The 19,089-nt window shown below is 36.8% G+C and overlaps 1 long non-coding RNA gene across 1 annotated transcript in view; it reads left to right on the top strand.

The window, feature by feature from the left end:
• Positions 1 to 702: 702 nt before the first annotated feature.
• LOC109489090 overlaps positions 703 to 19,089 on the top strand; it is a 45,472-nt gene continuing 27,085 nt past the window's right edge. The window contains exon 1 of the long non-coding RNA XR_002142037.1: positions 703 to 883. This is a non-coding gene — a long non-coding RNA (uncharacterized LOC109489090). The remainder of the gene's footprint in view (positions 884 to 19,089) is intronic.

The raw sequence follows: 19,089 nt of genomic DNA, 5'->3' as shown, positions 1-19,089 counted from the left end.
AAAATTCTATTTAATCTCATACATTTTTTGGTAGAGGATTTCTCCTTCTTGAAAACATTTTAAATAGTATAAAGTATTGTTTAGAATCCAAATATTTGTTATAAACTAGTTTCGTGATAGAATAATAATTTTCATTTGACGTATTAATTACTTTAAACATTTTATTAGAATTAATAAGGTAAACTTTCCACTTACTTAATCTGTTCTTTAAGTGACTGGGTTTCAGTAGCTTTGTTTGTCCTGATGTTTTGGACAAGGCAGAAAGAAGCAAAATAGACAGACAACTTCATATACTTGGGAGAAATTAAAGAGATGACAGTTACCTGTACAGTAAGCACTCAGCCTGGTGCCAACTACTCCTTTGTGTATAAAGAAGTGAGGCTTGGTCCAGACCCTCAAAGTGCTTCCCATCTTGCTAGGGAAATAAGATTCCTTCAAGTGACCAACCAGGCAATAAGATCTAACTTGAGTGATTCAGAATTTTACCACTTAGGGTTAGAGATACATAAATGGGAATCAGACCCATGAGGGAATGTGTAGGAGAAAGTAGGACTTGACATAGTCTTTGAAATGGATTCCATTCTGAACAGCCTTGAGGGCAACAAACATTGGAAAGAGGCCATCCTGTTCGTGGCCAGTGAGAAATGATCACTAATCAAACAAAGAAACAGAAAGCAGAATTAAAACAAACCAACAAAAGAACCTTCCTGACTGGAGTGGAGATATCCTTGGGAGAATAGCAGACACAAGTGAATCCATAGCTAACAAGTGGCCCAAGTAAAGGTGGGCTTTGAAATTTAGGCAGAAGAGTCTATAGTGATAAGATGGATGCTTCATTCTGGTACAATCTTGAGGAACACTGGAGAACCCCCAGCTGGACGAGGTATTTCACGACTAGCATAAAATGGTGTGGTTTTATTTTTAATTATGCTATGGAAGTAAGTTAGGAGATAACATTATTTCATTGTACGTGATGCTTCTAAGTGATGTTTCATTTTAAGTTTAACCCCCTAATGTGTTTCGAACTTTCAATGATTGCTGACGATTGTTTTCTAGTCTAATTCGAAAAGGCATTAGAAGTCAAGGAGTCATTCAACCATTTGAAATCTTACAGCTTGCTTTATGCTTTGATTTTAAGGAAGGCTTGTGCTGGAGCTCTAATTTGTTATATATGTTTATTACAGTCAGATATGGCAGCTGTTAAGTAGAATGACTAAGAATACAGACCTTAGAATCAGAGTAAGATTAACTTGAATCCCGGCTCCACCTCTTACCAGTATATGACCTTCAAGAAGTTGTTTTATGTACCTGTGCCTCAGTTTACTCATATACAAAATGGGAAGAGGATGCTGAGGATAATGACGGCAATAATAATACCTACTTCATGGAATTAAATGTATATCTATCTGTCCATGTATTTATCATCTATCCATCTATCATCTAGCTAGCTAGGTAGATTTTAGAATAGTACTTGAACAGAAGTAGCCAACAATAGGTATTAGCTGTGCTTATTTTATAGTAGCAAACATATCTGTAATTAAATGTATAAGCATTTTATTGTATCTACAAAGAACACTCTAAAATGTAGATATTGGATTAAAGGGTTTGAGAACCAAAGAGCCAAATATAGGAAGCAACTATAGTTTTTGTTCAAAAAGTGACACGATGAAAATGACTTTTCAGGAAGATTATTTTTCTTCTCTTTTTAATGTATTTCTACTGCCTACATTTTTACCTGAACAATCTTATCCATTCCCATGGCTTTATTGATATTGTTCCTTATATGCTGACATCCAAATTCTCTCAGGTTTCGAGAAAACCTGACCTTTTCCACTAATTCTTAACCTGTCTATTCAATGACCTACTGGAAATCTATTACTCCCTCAGGGAACTCAGGGGCAATGTTTCAAACTCAGCTGTTGTCTGAATCTGTCACATTGATAGACTCCAATACACTGGTTCTCGGAATGTAATCCCCTATCAGCAGCAGCAACATCACCAGAGAACATTTTAGAAATACAAATTCTTGGGCCCTACACCAGACCTCTTGAATCAGAAATTTGGGGATGGATGGGTGGAGTGAAGGGCAACAATTTGTTTTAATGAGCCCAGGTGAGCCCGATGCATGCTGGAGTTTGAGAACTATTGGTCTAAAACTAAGGTTTATACTTTATTCTATATCTAGTTTATGACTCTTTCACTCTTCACATAAAGGGTTCAGTTTTTCAAGTAGGAAAGATGGCTCTGGTGACCTAAAGGGAGCAAGAGTGGAAGGGAGAAGACTACTACTAGAGATGTATCTGGTGATTAATGAAATAGTACCCAGGAGAGTCTCACCTGGGGCAGGACAGTGGAGTGCCTTATGGCTAAAGCAAGACTATTCCAGGTTCCATTCTCTCAAGTCTACTAGTATTAACTCCCTCTTTCTAACTATGCCCTCTTAATATGCCTCAATATTCTTAGTGGAATCTTTGAAAATTCAATTTAAATAGTTATAATCATAAATCCTTTTAAAAGGGTTGAGAAAGGTGTCTTACTAGCCAAAGTTAAAATAATTTATGCAGATTTTCTGAATCATGAGCCTTTGTGTCCATTAAGAATAACCTTTAACCTCTATAAATTATCTGGGCTGGGTAGATGGGGAGATTATTTACATAATTAAGGAAATTGTATCCACGGAATTTTCCCAAAATCATCTTAGTGTATCTGGAAATAGTTTTGCATTAAAATAAGTGTGAAAATTAGACCACAAGGTGAAAACTTTTTTTTAAAATTTTTATTTATTTATTTATTTATTTATTTATTTATTTATTTATTATTTATCTGAGTGAGAGTAGGAGCAGGGGCAGGGACAAAGGCAAAGGGAGAGGAAGAAGCAGACTCCCCATGGAGCAGGGACCCTGATACCAGGGGTCTGATACCAGGACCCTGGGATCATGACCTGAGCTGAAGACAGACATTTAACCGACTAAGCCACCAGGTGCCCCATAAGGTGAAAAAATTTTTCAATATTTTATTTTTAACATTTGTAACTTTAAAAAATAATATCCCAGGCATTCTGGAGGTTCCTCTTTTTCTCTATTGATTCTTTTAGATGCTCTTCTTAGCAAGCCATGCACAAAATGGTTTTCTCTTTGGAACACAAATATAGGAACTCAAAACCTGTCTCTCTCTCTCTCTTTTTTTTTTTTAAATGCAGACTCTTAGTAGGGCAGGTGGCATTTGTTTCAAAAAGCTAATACAGGGTTCAGATAATTAGAATTTAAAGTAAATTATACTTTGTCTTCCAATAGTCAGAGGAAAGAGAGATAACCAAAGATAGGTTTCAAGTCAATCTGGAACTTAGCATAATTAAATTTCCAAAAGCATTTGTCTTAGTTCATTTAGGAAGCTTGTGGGGAAATTACATAACTTTCCTTATTTCTTTCTTTATTTAGTTTTTAATTTATTAAGTCTTCACTATGACCCATGCATTTGTTTGGTTTGTCTTAGTTCATTTAGGAAGCTTGTGGGGAAATTACATAACTTTCCTTATTTCTTTCTTTATTTAGTTTTTAATTTATTAAGTCTTCACTATGACCCATGCGTTTGTTTGGTATTGATTATAAAAAATGAATTAGGCACTGTTTCTGCTTTCAAGGAATGCATTATCTAGAGAAGAACTAAGAGTAAAATTTCATAATGGGTTTAAACAGAAAGTTAAACAATGGCAAAGAAAATTGGTGTTTCCTAATGTGAAACCATATGTAATCTTCATTCAAAGAATATAATCAGGTAACTAAGAATCAACAGATTTTATGAAAACCAACAGCAAGAAAATAAGTAGCGATAAGGATAAATGCTACAAATTATAAATAGCACAAATGACAGAAAAAGATAGGAGAAGAGACATATAAAGGGTTTGTTTTTTGTATTTTATTGTCATAGTGATTGGAGATAACATTGCGTCTTAGATTATAAATACAATTCTCTGACAAAAAGAAGAATTCCAAAAACAAAAACATTAAACAATATTGTTAAATAAGAACCAAAAAAAGACAGAAGAAAATAGGAAGATAAACAAATGAAAAATTAAGAAAACTGATAAGACTTCATTTTTTTTAAAATTTATTTATTTGACAGAGAGAGAGGCAGAAAGAGAGGGAACACAAACGGGGGAGTGGGAGAGGGAGAAGCAGGCTTCCAGGCCCAGCAGGGAGCCTGATGCTGGGCTCAATGTGGGGCTCTATGCCAGAATGCTGGGATCATGACCTGAGCCGAAGGTAGACATTTAATGACTGAGCCACCCAGGTGCCCCAAACTGATAAGACTTCAAAGATGAATTTAGTAAGTCTCACATCTGCTTAATAAAAATTCCGAAAGAAAAAAGAGAGGAAGAAAGAGAGAAGGAAAAAGAGAGAAATGGGGGAGGGGGGCAGAGAGAAAGAAAGAATAAGAGAGATGGAGGGAGGGAGATAATGAAAGAAAGAAATGATCTAAGAACTAGAAGTTGTAATATCGTATCATCAAACTTCAGATTAAGTGCTGGGCTAGAAATGAAAAAAAAAATAGTGAAACCAGACACATTATGTTAAAATCGCAGAGTAGTTTAGATAATAAGATGATTCTAGAAGTCTGCATTCTGAATTTTCTAGAAATGCGAAGATATAGAAAGTTTAACTCCCATGCACCATAGTTGTAAAGATTGTATGAGAATAAACTAGTAATACAAGAGAAGAATACAGGACAAGAGCGTGGAGTTGAAGAGAAGGGGAGCTAGTCTGGGTGTACAAAAGAAAACCATGCAGCAGACAAAGAAAAGGTCCAAGTTCCAACACGAATATCTGTTCATCTGAGAAAAAAGATTATTTCAAAATGAAAATACTGTGCCTGTAACTGCATGATGTAATTAAGAAGGTGGGATATCTCATTCATGTTGTAGAGGTGAATTATGCTTCTCTTCTCAACAAACACAGGACAAAAAATGACAGTCAAAAGCTATAGGAAGTACCAATAAGCTAATTATAACCTAAATATGAAGCAAACAAACATTTGCATGGTTTAGAGGAATTCAAGTGTGGTGAAAAAATTCACATATGGTGAAAGAAAAGAGGTTTCACGTATTCTTGTTCTTATTTTCATTTCAATTTGAGTGGCACAGATTTAAAGGCATAGAATTTATTTTACCTAAAATCATACTAGTTGATTTTATATTAAGTAATATTTTGCAATCAAAATATTCTAAGTGTTGTTTATTGATTTTCCTTTTTTATGGTTTTCATTTCTTTGCTGAAATTCTAAGTCTTGTCTTTTAATTCCTTGAACATATTAAGCGCAATTATTTAAAGTTTGTGTCTGATAATTATTTCTGTATCCCTGTGGTATTCTCCTTTCCCTCTTCCTTCCCCTCCTCCCCTTACCCCTCCTCCTCCTCCTCCTTCTTCTCCTTCTATCAGTCATTGCCTCTCTTATTTCTGGTGGGTTTTTTTTTTTTTGGGGTTGTGTGCTAGACATTGTTTATGAAAAATTATAAACTTAATTTGAGCCCTAGGATAATGTTATGTTTTTCTAGAGAGGATGTGTCCACTTCTGAGGGATTGAAATGTTTCCAGAGCTGGGCTTCAGTTTCATCCTATTTCTGGTTCGCTGCTTTTCCCAGAGTGTGGCCCTTCAGAGTCCCAAGTTAAAGTCTCAGGTTTACCAGGGCCCAGCCAGCTCGTAAGTCCTGGCTCAAGTCATAATTCTTCATTTTACAAACTGGTGATTCAAGATACAGTGCCTACTGTTGATGGGCCTGAAACTTGAGGTTTTACACATTAATTAAAGTCATAAAAATAGTAGATGAACCTAAAAAACAGCAACAATGTACGTGAAAAATTTGGGACCCTTAAGGAAATAGGGAAAAGTATAAGAGCTAAATCCTCCTCTTTCATAGCAGCGGTCAAAAAATAATGCCAAACAGTGACAAATCAACCTTACTTAAAAATGTGGCAATAAACAACAGATCTAAATGCAAAGGTTAACCATGGTTATCTCTTTGGCGTGGACACAGGGATCAGAGGAACTGGTGGAGGACTTTTTCTTTTCACTTTGACCCACTCTAAAATGTTTAACTAAAAAAAAAAAAATGACCAATTCTGGGGAATTCAGTGAAAGTTTTATAGAGATATAATACTTTTCATTTTAATGGATAATTTGCTTTCTCCCCTTAATCATAGAAAAAGGGTGGTCATTCCAACCAGAGGGTGTGGTTTGGAAAAAGACATGGACATGTGCCATTCCTATTTTAGAAATGGCAGAACATTCTGTAGATTAGCACATACAAATGAAGGAGGGGAGTAGTAGGACATGAGGCAGACAGTTGAGTTAGGGGCCAGAGCATAGATGGCCCTAGAGGTTCTGAAAGTTTTTCTCCCAAGTTTTTCATTTAAAAGTCTGGGAGGTAGTTCTCAATTTCCTGAAACAGAGGATACCAGGCAAAACAATTTGAAGTGAAGGACACAGTGAAAAGTAAGTAATTCTTCAGATATTTCATAAGAGAAGTTTTAAGGTCCATAAAGAAGGTTCTTGACTGTTGTATGCTATTGTATGTAGTAGAGGAATTCAATTTGTTGATTGCTTTGGCACAATAGCACCTCAAGAAGATTCAGCAAGATGACTTATTTGAGAATCTCTACTTCTGCCATGCTCTCCAAAGGGAGGGGGGGAAGCTTTTAAATTGTACTGGGTCTCAATGTGTTTTTGAACCATTGCCTTCATTGTCATTCAGCCTAGATAATCACTCTTAGTATTCTTTAAAGTATAGACAAGTCATTTTAACTTTGTATGCGATGGATAAACATCCACACCACAGTAGCAAAAAATGATACTCATTTTGATCATAGTAAACTCTGGGAGGGTCAGATGGGTCCTTCAGATTATAAATAATTTCAGATATTCTCTATTCTCAGGAAAGGGAATTAGGGATTGGCTTGTGTATTTAAAAGCCCTCTTTTAAAATAGGATATTAATTGGGGAACCTGGGTGGCTCAGTCGTTAAGCGTCTGCCTTCAGCTCAGGTCATGATCCTGGGGTTCTGGGATCGAGGCCCGCATCGGGCTCCCTGCTCAGCGGGAAGCCTGCTTCTCCCTCTCCCACTCCCCCTGCTTGTGTTCCCCCCCACCCTCTCTGTCAAATAAATAAATAAAAATCTTTAAATAAAATAAAATAGGATATTAATTTACAAAAATGGTTTTGTGTATACTGCAGCCTTCAGGTTTACTAAGAGTTTGTGCAACACGGAGGAGAAGTTTGCAAATTGATGGAGATACTAACAATGTGTGTAAATCTCATGTTTTAAAAGGATGAGAGGCAGGGGTGTGTATTTGTCCTTTTCTTGATTTGCAATTACAGTGGATATGTGGTCCCACTTCCTCGTCTAATTAATTGAGAGTTCAAAGGCTTATAAACAAGATGCCAGGAATCCAAAGCAAGGCAAAGCGAGGACACAGATGCGAGGCTAGTTGCACAACAACTATTGATACCACTAAAGGGTGGACGCCTTTTAATAGCTGGGCTAACTGCCACCCAGATTCATTCAGGACAATAACAGGAGGCAATTGAGGACATCTCTGGACCAATACTTATTATCACAACTCTTCAGCGAACCAAGATCTGTGAATACGTCTTGCATCATATATCTTCATTTTTGTTATGGGTTGAATTGTACCCTCCCCCTCAAAAAAAAAAGATATATTAAAGTCTTAACCTCTAGTACCTCAGAATGTGATCTTGTTTGGAAACAGGGTGATTACTTATGATGAGATCACACTGGACTAGACTGGGTTCCTAATTCATATGACTGATGTTCTTATGAGGACACAGGACACAGGGAGAAAGCCGTGAGAAGACAAACACAGAGATCGGAATAATGCAACCACAAGCCAAGGAATGCCTGATGGTGTCAGATGCTGGAAGAAGCAAGAAAGGAGGCTTCAGACAGAGCATGACTTAGTTGTCACCTTGGTTTCAGACTCCCTGTCTCCAGAACTGTGAAACCATAGATTTATGTTGTTTTAAGCCACCCAGTTTGGTGTCCTTTTTAGGACACCCATAGGAAACAAATACTCCACTTCTGATCCTCAAATGCAGGTATGCCGGAATGTAAAAATTGATTTCTCGATTAAATTCAACAATCTCTTTACAATGACTGAATATTTTGGTCTCAATATCTGTTAAATATTTTCATTAAAAAACTTTTTTGGTAAATGCTTTGTTAAGGGCCACATAATCTTCTGACCTGCAGACACAGTCATTTATTTTATTATTTCTCTGTGAGGTATTTAACTTACTTCGTTTTCATCCTTTTTTCCTTCTCTTCTAAATAGAGTTACCATAAACACCTGGTATGGAGGCATTTGTCTATGTCTTTGAGTCTTATTTTAGGATATATATGTAGAAATAGAGTTACTAGATCAAAGGGCATAAACTTTTTTGATATTCTTAACACATGTCATCAAACTGCTTCCCATAAATGTTGTAGCAATTTCTTACTCACACCTGACATTAAAAAAAGAAAAGAAAAGAGAAGGCCCTTTTCAGAACTGTATCTCAGCACTCAGATTTTTCACTGAAAAGTATTCTCTGCTAATTTGACTAGTAAGGGATTTATTGTTTCAATTTTCATTATCTTGAATACTGGGGTAGAACTACCCCCCCCATAATGATTAACTCTTGGTACTTCTATGACACACTCTACTCTTGTTCTTCATTCTTTTTTTCAATAGAGCCTTTGTGTGAAATCTATTTCTTCTTTGTATGTGGAATATATTAATATTTTTCAGTGCCCTCATTTGTAACATGAAGATAAGAATAAGTATTCTCTAGAGTTGCAGTAAAAACTAGATATGAGGAATATACCAAGTACCAGGCACCTAATAGGCTTCTAAAAATAGGGATAATTTATTATAATTTCATATGAGGGTAAAATGAAATGACCTGTCTATACTCTCACTTGCTCTCCCAGGCTTAGTAGCATGGTTACTTTGACTTTTCAAGTAAATTTAATTCCCCTTTGTGTAGTGACCTTGGTCATTTTCTATTTCAGCCTCTATTGGCTTTGTTAAGGTTGAACGAAGTGGAGGAATAAGCTGGTCTGAAGACTCACTGTGGGGGAAAAACACAGAAACATGGAACGCATGCGTGAAGTATGGTCGAGGGCTCTGCACTCAGACCATCCGGGTTCCAATCCTGATTTTGTATGTTGGTAGGAGGGTGTCTTTGGACAAGTGAATTAATCATTTTATGCCTCAGTATCCTCTTCTGAAAAATGGAGATTAATAATGTAAACCCTCTCAAATTATTATGAAGGTTAAATAAGGTCTATTAGTTATAGATTGTTGCACATCACCTTACCCCAAATGCAGCTGCTTCAGACAATACTAAACGCTTATTATCCCACACCGTTTCTGTGGGTCAGGAATTCAGGGCCAATTTAGCTGGGTGCTTCTAGTATGAGGTCTCCCAGGAAGTTGTGGTGCAAATGTCATCTGAGGCAGTGGTCATGTAGGCTTGACTAAGGCTGGAGGATCTGATTCCAGAATGATCATTCATGTGGCTGGCAAGTCACTGCTAGGCCTGGCAGGAAGTCTAAGTTCCTCACCACATGAATTTCCTTCCGAGGCTGCTTGAGTGTCCTAACAACATGGCATCTGGCTCCCAAATGATCCAAAAAAAGAAAGCAAGGTGGAAGTTGTAATGCCCTTTTGGACAAATTGTTAAGGTCTCATACTGTCACTTCTGCCAGTCTCTGATGTGACCTACCCTCAAGGGAAGGAGATTCAGTCCCCACCTTTGGAAAAGAAGAAAAACAAAGAATTTGTGGATTTATTTTAAAATAACTGCATGCCTTAATGCATATTCTATGTGTACCTGGGGTGTCAAATAGGAAGAACTCAAAAGATATTAGCCACTGTATCATCATTATCATCATTGTTATCCATAGCAATGACTATCCATAGTCATTAAGGAACTGCAAATTATTTTATAGTGGTGACTTTTGAGTGCATGTGAGGTGTGGTAGAATATGAGTCTGTAAGATACACAAGAGATAGATCAAAAAGGGCAGAGTATGTCATAATATAGCACTTATATTTTTCCAATAAGTTCTTGGTTTTTCAAACTGGGTTACTCCCAGGGCACACAGGATAGGCACAAGGGACAAATGCTATTTAAAGCAATAGGATAAACACATACCATATCTACTGAAGTGCTATTTTATTTGAAGAAAAAAAAAAGTAACACTAAAAAGAAATGAGCTATCAAGCCATGAAAAGACATGAAGGTCACTTAAATGCATATTAATAAATTAAAGAAGTCAACCTCAGAATGCTCCATACTGTTTGATTCCAACTAGATGACATTCTGGGGAAGAAAAAACTATGGAGATGGTAAAAAGATCGGTGGTTGCCAGGGGTTAGGAAGGAGGGAGGGATGAATAGCAGAGCACAGAGGATTTTTAGGGCAGTGAAACTATTCTGTATGATACTGTGATGGTGGGTATAGGTCATGATGTTTTTGTCAAAGCCTATAGAACGTATAATGCCAAGAGTGAACCCTCATGGAAACTATGGACTCTGGGTGATAATGATGTGTCAGTGCAGGTCCATGAATGCTAACAAGTGTAACACTCTGGTGGGAAATATTGATAATGGAGGAGGCTATACAGGTGTGGGGGTAAGTATATGGAAAATTTCTCTAACTTCCGCTCAATTTTGCTGTGAATCTAAAACAGCTGTAAGAATAAAGTCTGCTTGGTGAAGAAAAAAAAAAGTTAGATGTATTGGAAAACAGATTGTAAAGTTGCTTCAATTTTAAAAATGGAACATTAGGCAAGTGGAATTATTGGCATTTCGATGGGCTGCTTTGGATTACAGCCCCGATCCTGAGTAAATAATTTACTTTTCTTTCTATTTGGGGTATCTTAAGGGAGAAATTAAGTGACTCTGTTAGCTGATGAGGAATCATGGAAAAGTCTTAAGCCGGGTAAGAACTTGACTTCTTCAAAAGGTACCTTAGTCAAGAGTATTGAAGAAATGTTTTTTAAAAGAAAGGTGGTAAATGTTTGCATTAATCCAACAGATATTAAAGGTATTGCAAAGCATTAATAATTATGCATTTAAAAAACTAGGACAAGAATAATGAAATGATCCATTTATAAGAGTAATTGTTCCAGAAATAGATGCTGGTATATGCCTAAAACCCCAATATATAACTAAGAAGGCATTACCAATGAATGGGAGAAGGCGTGGATTCAGTGCATGTCAGGAGAAAATGGACTCTTTGGGAAAAAATTTAAGCCCCAGCCTCATGTTGCATTATATACAGAAATAAATTCCAGACAGGTGAGATAAACATAAAAATGAAATCACTAGAGACTTAAAGGAAATTAGATGCGTATTTACTTGCCATATGGATGGAAAGGGATTTCTAAATAGAAAAGCATAAGGACTCACTAGGGAAAATAAATGAATTGATGTATCTAAGCAAGTATTAAACCTTTGTATAACACAATAAAATTTTGAAACAAACCTCAAATACTGCTGGGTAGCATTCATTATGTACCAGCTCTGTGCTGAACACTATGCTTGGAGCTTCATCTGAATTACTTAGCATTAATCCTCACAAAAACACCACGCCCCAGTATTATTACCTGCACTTAACAAGTGAGGAAAGTCAGAGTACAAGAAATGATATCAATAGTTTGCAATTCTGCATGCACATTGGACTATATAGAGAGCTTCACAAAACCCCACGCCTAGGCCCCATCCAAGTACACTTTAATTAGAATCTCTGAGAGTGGCAAGCGGGCATCCAGTGCTTTGCCCAAAGTTGCACAACAGAGAGAGAGTCAAAGTCTTTCTGCCTCTNGTCAGAGTACAAGAAATGATATCAATAGTTTGCCATTCTGCATGCACATTGGACTATATAGAGAGCTTCACAAAACCCCACGCCTAGGCCCCATCCAAGTACACTTTAATTAGAATCTCTGAGAGTGGCAAGCGGGCATCCAGTGCTTTGCCCAAAGTTGCACAACAGAGAGAGAGTCAAAGTCTTTCTGCCTCTTAAACATCTGGACTTTCTCTATACCACAGAGAAGGATTTCTTTAAAATATAAACAGCTGCCAAGTTCTCAAAGGTTGCAAAACCTAAACAAAGACTTAAATGAAAGCAGAAAAAATTTTAGATACGAGGATATATTTTTTGACCCATCTGCAGCATGGACTTCCTAACTGTGTTTTGGGGTATTGGTAAATAAATAAATAAATTAATTAATTAAATTTAATTAAATAAAAAAATTTTTGAAATAAAATAAATAAAAATAAAAGCAAACAAAACAAAATAACCAAAGGGCTGTAATGGATGATCCTTTGAGAACTCCTTCAAAGCTGTGTGCCACAGGAAAGAATAGAAAATGTAGAAAATGACTAGGGAAAGGATAGCATTTTGATGGTCTGATAATTTTGAAACAATTGGCAATGCATGCACAACATGTAGGATGTCTGCACGAACCTACTTTCTTTGGCTTATTATTGCCATTGTTCCTTCTCCATCAAGCAATACATAACAACATGCATGAGGAACTTTANAACGTGCATGAGGAACTTTGTTGCATCATTTTTAAGAGCACAGATTTTGAAAACAAATCACTTAAATTAGTTCCCAAATATAGTCTCTATAGCTCTGCAATATTACTTTCATTAACTTAACTTCACCATGACTCAGTTTCCCCACTGTAAAATAGGAATAATTATAGTATCATCTTAATGCTGGATAACAAATAACCTGAAATACTAATAGCTTAGGATCTTTTATGGTTTTTCTGGGTGGGAATGTAGGAGCAGCTTGGATTGGCGTTTCCAGCTCAGGGTTTCTCTAAGTGAGGACTGCAGTCACCTGATGGCTCCGTTAGGACTGGAGGACCCATTTCCAAGGTGCTTNGTTGCATCATTTTTAAGAGCACAGATTTTGAAAACAAATCACTTAAATTAGTTCCCAAATATAGTCTCTATAGCTCTGCAATATTACTTTCATTAACTTAACTTCACCATGACTCAGTTTCCCCACTGTAAAATAGGAATAATTATAGTATCATCTTAATGCTGGATAACAAATAACCTGAAATACTAATAGCTTAGGATCTTTTATGGTTTTTCTGGGTGGGAATGTAGGAGCAGCTTGGATTGGCGTTTCCAGCTCAGGGTTTCTCTAAGTGAGGACTGCAGTCACCTGATGGCTCCGTTAGGACTGGAGGACCCATTTCCAAGGTGCTTTGCTCACATGAATGACAAAATGGTGCTTACTGTTGGCAGGAAGCTTTGGTTTCTGTCCCCAAAATCTTCTCTGCTGGACTGCTTGGGAGTCCATCATGGCATACCATCTGACTTCCTCCAAAGCAAGTGACCCAAGAGACCAAGGTGGAACTTGTAATACATTTTATAACTTAGCCTTGAGGTCATATGCCATCACTCCCACAGTATTTCATTGGTCACACAGATCAGCCCTGATTCAATGTGGGAGGAGACTACATCCTTGGCCCAGGAAGCGAGAATCACTTGGGGTCATTTTGAAGGTAACTACTGTAAGTAACTAGTTTATAGGCTTTATATATTATCTGTTAGATATATATATCCACTTAGAATAGAGCTTAGACCAATAACATAGAACACACTTAGACTAGGCATAATACATTGTACATGTGTATGTGTGTATATACATACCTTACATTTAGAATAGAGCTCAGACCATAGTAAGATTATATAACTAAATCAGAAATTCTGGGCTNATATATTATCTGTTAGATATATATATCCACTTAGAATAGAGCTTAGACCAATAACATAGAACACACTTAGACCAGGGCATAATATATTGTACGTGTGTATGTGTGTATATACATTTAGAACAGAGCTCAGACCATAGTAAGATTATATAACTAAATCAGAAATTCTGGGCGTAAGTCTAGGCAGTAGCATTTGTAGTTTAAAAATCACCTCAAGTGATTATAATATGCAACCAGTGTTGAGTATCATGACTGTATCCCCACACTTAGCTTCATTGCGATAATCAGTCCTGAAGCCCTAGTGGTTTTCTACCTTGGCTGCCCAATGAAATCATCTGGAGAGCTTTAACAAATCTGGATACCCAGACTACCAATTATACTCAGTTAGACTTCCAATTATATCAGAATCTCTGGGGCATGGGACTCAGGCATCAATATTTTTTTAAAGCTTCCTCGGCCATTCCTGTGCACAGTCAAGTTAGAGACCCACTGTTCCCATTATTTAACTTAGATGATTATATTCCAGTCTCCCCATTTACTCTGTGAGCTGAACTCTAACTCAGCATTTAAATCCCGGAGACCTAATTTCACTTGCTGAAAACAAAGGGAAGACCTTTGACTCACCCTAATGTGCTGGGAATGCTGAAGATGGGTGGGAATGTGCAGCATGGCGCCAGTTGCTCTCTGTCTGTGCTCTGTGTGTCTGGAGGATTTGAGCCTCCAGCATGTCAGCCAGGCTCCTTTGGCCAGAAATTGCCTTCATGCAAGAGTAGAAACCTCCTAGGCATGTAATTGCTGGGCCAGGAAAATGTCACCCATTGCCAGAGAAAAACCAGCCTTCCACGAAATTAGAGTGAATGGCACATGAAACCAATTTAGCCCAAGTGGTTGGAGAGGCATCAGAAGAATCGTGAGATGGCCATTCTGGAAACAATGCCTTAAAGATGCACCTGGTAATGTTTATAGGCACTGTTCAGGCACAGAACATGCCTCCAATTCGAGAACATGGAGCTGCCTATTTGTTGCTCTATGAGTCTGCTTTTGTAAATGATCATTAGCATGGCATAGAAAACAATCAATTACAATTTGGGGAAGACAAGCAAGAGAGAGCGCGTGGCAGCTGTAGTTGGACCAGAAGAATACTAGGTGAATGGCAATTTCTAGTGAATGATACCATCAAATTAGACACAGAAGACTTGCTTTCTGGAAAAATCAACCCTCTTTGCAAATATTTGGGATTGAGGGAAGCTCTTAACAAACTGTGCTCATAGCTTTCTCCCCACATTTAAACCTATGTNCTTTCTGGAAAAATCAACCCTCTTTGCAAATATTTGGGATTGAGGGAAGCTCTTAACAAACTGTGCTCATAGCTTTCTCCCCACATTTAAACCTATGTTTGTTTTAAGTAAAGCTTAATCCATGTGTTTCTGATTCCTTTACACATAACTCATCGGAGTCTTTATACTGAAAAAAAAAAAAAAAAGCTTTTCAATGTCCAAGATGCCTTTGCTTTTTAGCCTTTGAAAGCATTTTCCCCTCTTCGAAAAGGGGCTCAAATAGCATGTTTGCCAAGTTTAGAGCCCACCCGACTTTCGTGAATGCAGAATTTTGCCACTGTTCAGGATTTGAATTTCTCCACATTTGCCAAAAATGTGACTTCCTGTTTGTTTTTAATATCCAAATCCCCTTTTAAAATTGAGTTTGAGACTCTCAGTGAACTCTGAATACAGTGGATTTGTCCATCCATAGATTCTTTTTCTCCCCCTAGTGTGGAGCTTATTGATGTATTTATATTACAATCTTTCTGACCCTTGGGAACAATTTTTATTTGTGTTGCATATGAAGAAAAGAAAAATATTTCGAACTTTTGATAACACCTTTTATCAAGAATCTCAAAGCTGGCTTGCAAACGTGGGCACAGAGCGATGACAACATCAGTCTTCAAATACCCCATGATGAATGCTGCTCTTGATTCAGAGGAATAAGAAAGTGAGAAGTAAGGTTGGAAAAGAAGAGTGCATGGATAGAAAGGAAGCCAAATGGGCCATTTGGACCCCAATAACTATTTTCTCATTCATATATCACCAAAGAAAACTAGTTAGGTATTTCTAATTTTAAAGTTTTGAGAAACCACTGGGTATTGACCCAAAAATATGGAAACACTAATTTGAAAAGATATATGCACATTTATGTTTATTGTAGTAGTATTCACAATAGCCAAGATATAAAAGAAACCCACATGTCCATCAATAGAAGAATGGATAAAGAAGATGTGGTATGTATGTGTGTATATATATAATGGAATATTACTCAGCTATAAAAAAAGAATGAAATCTTGCCATTTATGACAACATGAATGGACCTAGAAGATATTATCCCAAGTGAAATAAGTCAGAGATAGACAAATACCATATGATTTCAGTTATATGTGGAATCTAAGAAATAAAACAAATGAATAAACACAAAAACCAGACTCTTAAATACAGAGATCAAACTGGTGGTTGTCAGGGTGGAGGGGAGTGGGGGAATGAGTGAAATAGGTAAAAGGGATTAAGAAATACAAACTTCCAGTTACAAAATATATAAGCCACTGAATGAAAAGTACAGCATCGAGAATGTAGTCAATAATATTGTAATAACTCTGTATGGTGGCAGATAGTGACTACGTTAGTGGTGAGCACTGAGTAATGTATAGAACTGTGGAATCACTATATTGTACACCTGAAAGTAATATGACATTGTATGTCAATTATACTTCAATGGGAAGGAAGGAAGGAAGAGGGAAGGAAGGAAGGAAGGAAAGAAAGATAGATAACTCTGTTTCGTATTCTCTGTTTCTTAAAAGAAGAAAAGAGAACTGACCATGTTAATCAGACTGAGCCAAAGGTGGGTTGAAATAATGCAAATAACCTAATAAAAACTAAATGAATGTTAGTCAGCTATTCAGATATATTTGTATCTATGTAATATTGTATGCTCTGTTATTTGGAATATAATTTGGAATTTCTTAAATTTTTATTTATAGATTCTTGGTTCAGGCAATCAGAATGAGGGAGGAAATAAAGCTCAAGAAAGTTGTAATCANAAAAGAAGAAAAGAGAACTGACCATGTTAATCAGACTGAGCCAAAGGTGGGTTGAAATAATGCAAATAACCTAATAAAAACTAAATGAATGTTAGTCAGCTATTCAGATATATTTATATCTATGTAATATTGTATGCTCTGTTATTTGGAATATAATTTGGAATTTCTTAAATTTTTAATTATAGATTCTTGGTTCAGGCAATCAGAATGAGGGAGGAAATAAAGCTCAAGAAAGTTGTAATCAACTATTGTCAAAAAGCTGGGATAAATATTTTCACAGATGCTGTAAACTGATCTCTAATTTAACCCCCAAATGAGTAATTTGGGTCAACACCATCTTTTATATTGATTTTTATTTGATAATGTGGGACATCAGTACAGGAAATGAAAGTCATAGTTCTTGCCCTTGAAGAATTTACAATTAGAACAGTTTATAAAATTTCATTATCAAATATAAACCACAAAAATAAAGGATTAACCCGCAGCAATGACAGATGTTCAAGCAACTCAGAACTTGGTGAGGTGAAGTAGACAGAATGTCAGCAGAGACTTGAGTGACCAGATCACGGAGACTCACAGCACTTTGATCATCAGGACACCACAGTAAATAGTAAGCATGATTTTCCATACAGCAAAAATTCATTTTTGAAAAAAAAATATATAATCAAAATCATTCCATTTTTATGCAAGTAGTCTCAAGTTTGATATTTAAAGAGAAGACAGGGGCACCTGGGTGGCTCAGTCGGTTAAGAGTCTGCCTTTGGCTCAGGTCATGATCGCAGGATCCTGGGATCAGACCCCACACCAGGCTCCCTGTCAGTGGGGAGTCTGCTTCTCCCCCCCCCCAGTCCCCCCATGCTCTCTCTCTCTCTTAAATAAATAAACAAATAAATAAATAAATATATAAAAAATATTTTTAAAAAATAAAGAGAAGACAAATTGATTAATACAGTGGAGAGGTACATACCTTAATAATTACTTTTGGCAGCTTGAGTTTATTTTCTCTAACAAAGTTCACATCCACTATTCCTTTTTAATATAACCAATTGGATCAAAGCATTTGTTATTATAATAATCAATTTTTAAGTGAATATTATGAAGGCCATTCTTCAAAATGGTTATATATTTGACATGTAAGCACATTTTCTTATTTTATTTTACTATATTTTGACTGTGCAGGCATTCTATCTCAGGGCTGGATTCTTAAAATGCCAATGATTGGGATGCCTGGGTGGCTCAGTCAGTTAAGCAGCTGCCTTCGGCTCAGGTCATGATTCCAAGGTCCCGGGATCCAGTCCCACATTAGCCTCAGTGGGAGCCTGCTTTTCCCTCTGCCTGCTGCTCCCCCAGCTTGTGCATGTGTTCTCTCTCTCGCTGACAAATAAATAAATAAAATATTTCTTTAAAATGCCAATAATTAATGTAAACTACAGTTACCTCTTGAAGATTATACAACATTTTATTAATCAGGAAGAAAAATCAGACATTTTTAAGGGAAGATTTGAATTTTTCTTTGGGTGGTTAGCCTAATTCAGTTTGTCTCTCAGTTACCCCCCTCCTTTTTTTTTTTTTTTTTTTTTTTTTACAAAGTAGGTCTATCATTACTTCCCAGTAAAAGAAGTGTGAGATGATTCAAGTGTGAATGCTTGAAAAGGACATTTGGACTCCATAGTTATAAAAACCATTATTCCTTGGTTTCTGGGAAAATAGCAGAGTAGTAAGCATGAGGAATCTGTCTCCTCACCTAGACAAATATTGTACTGGCAGAGTCTGTCTGATGTAACTATTTTGGAACTCTGGAGTCTATTGAAGGCTTGCAACTTTCAGGGGAAGACTTAGATGGTAAATTGTGGTTAATTGTGATCAATTTCAGCCCTTTAGCACAATAGCCACTACCTCTCCCCCTCCTCCCGCTCCCTTAGGCCTCAGTGCACGCGTTCCGGGAGCCCCTAACATGCAGCTTGTAGGAGCCAGCGTGAGTATATTAATCAGGGTTCTCCAGAAAAACAGAGCCAGTAGGACATCACCAACTTCCAAAAGACAAAGGCAAAGGGGGAAACTTGACAACAGGAAGAGAAAAGTGACTCACCACCTATAAGTGATCCTTAGTAAGCTTGTCAACAGTTTTCTCAACAAAGATTTTGGAGGCCAGAAGAAAGTGAGCAGATATATTCAAAGTGCTAAAAGGAAAAACCAAAAACAAAAA

This window comes from Ailuropoda melanoleuca, chromosome 5 (genome assembly GCF_002007445.2).
Source record: "Ailuropoda melanoleuca isolate Jingjing chromosome 5, ASM200744v2, whole genome shotgun sequence".
NCBI lineage: Eukaryota > Metazoa > Chordata > Mammalia > Carnivora > Ursidae > Ailuropoda > Ailuropoda melanoleuca.
Note: the sequence above shows the minus strand (reverse complement) of the source record. Positions and strands in the feature narration are given on the sequence as shown.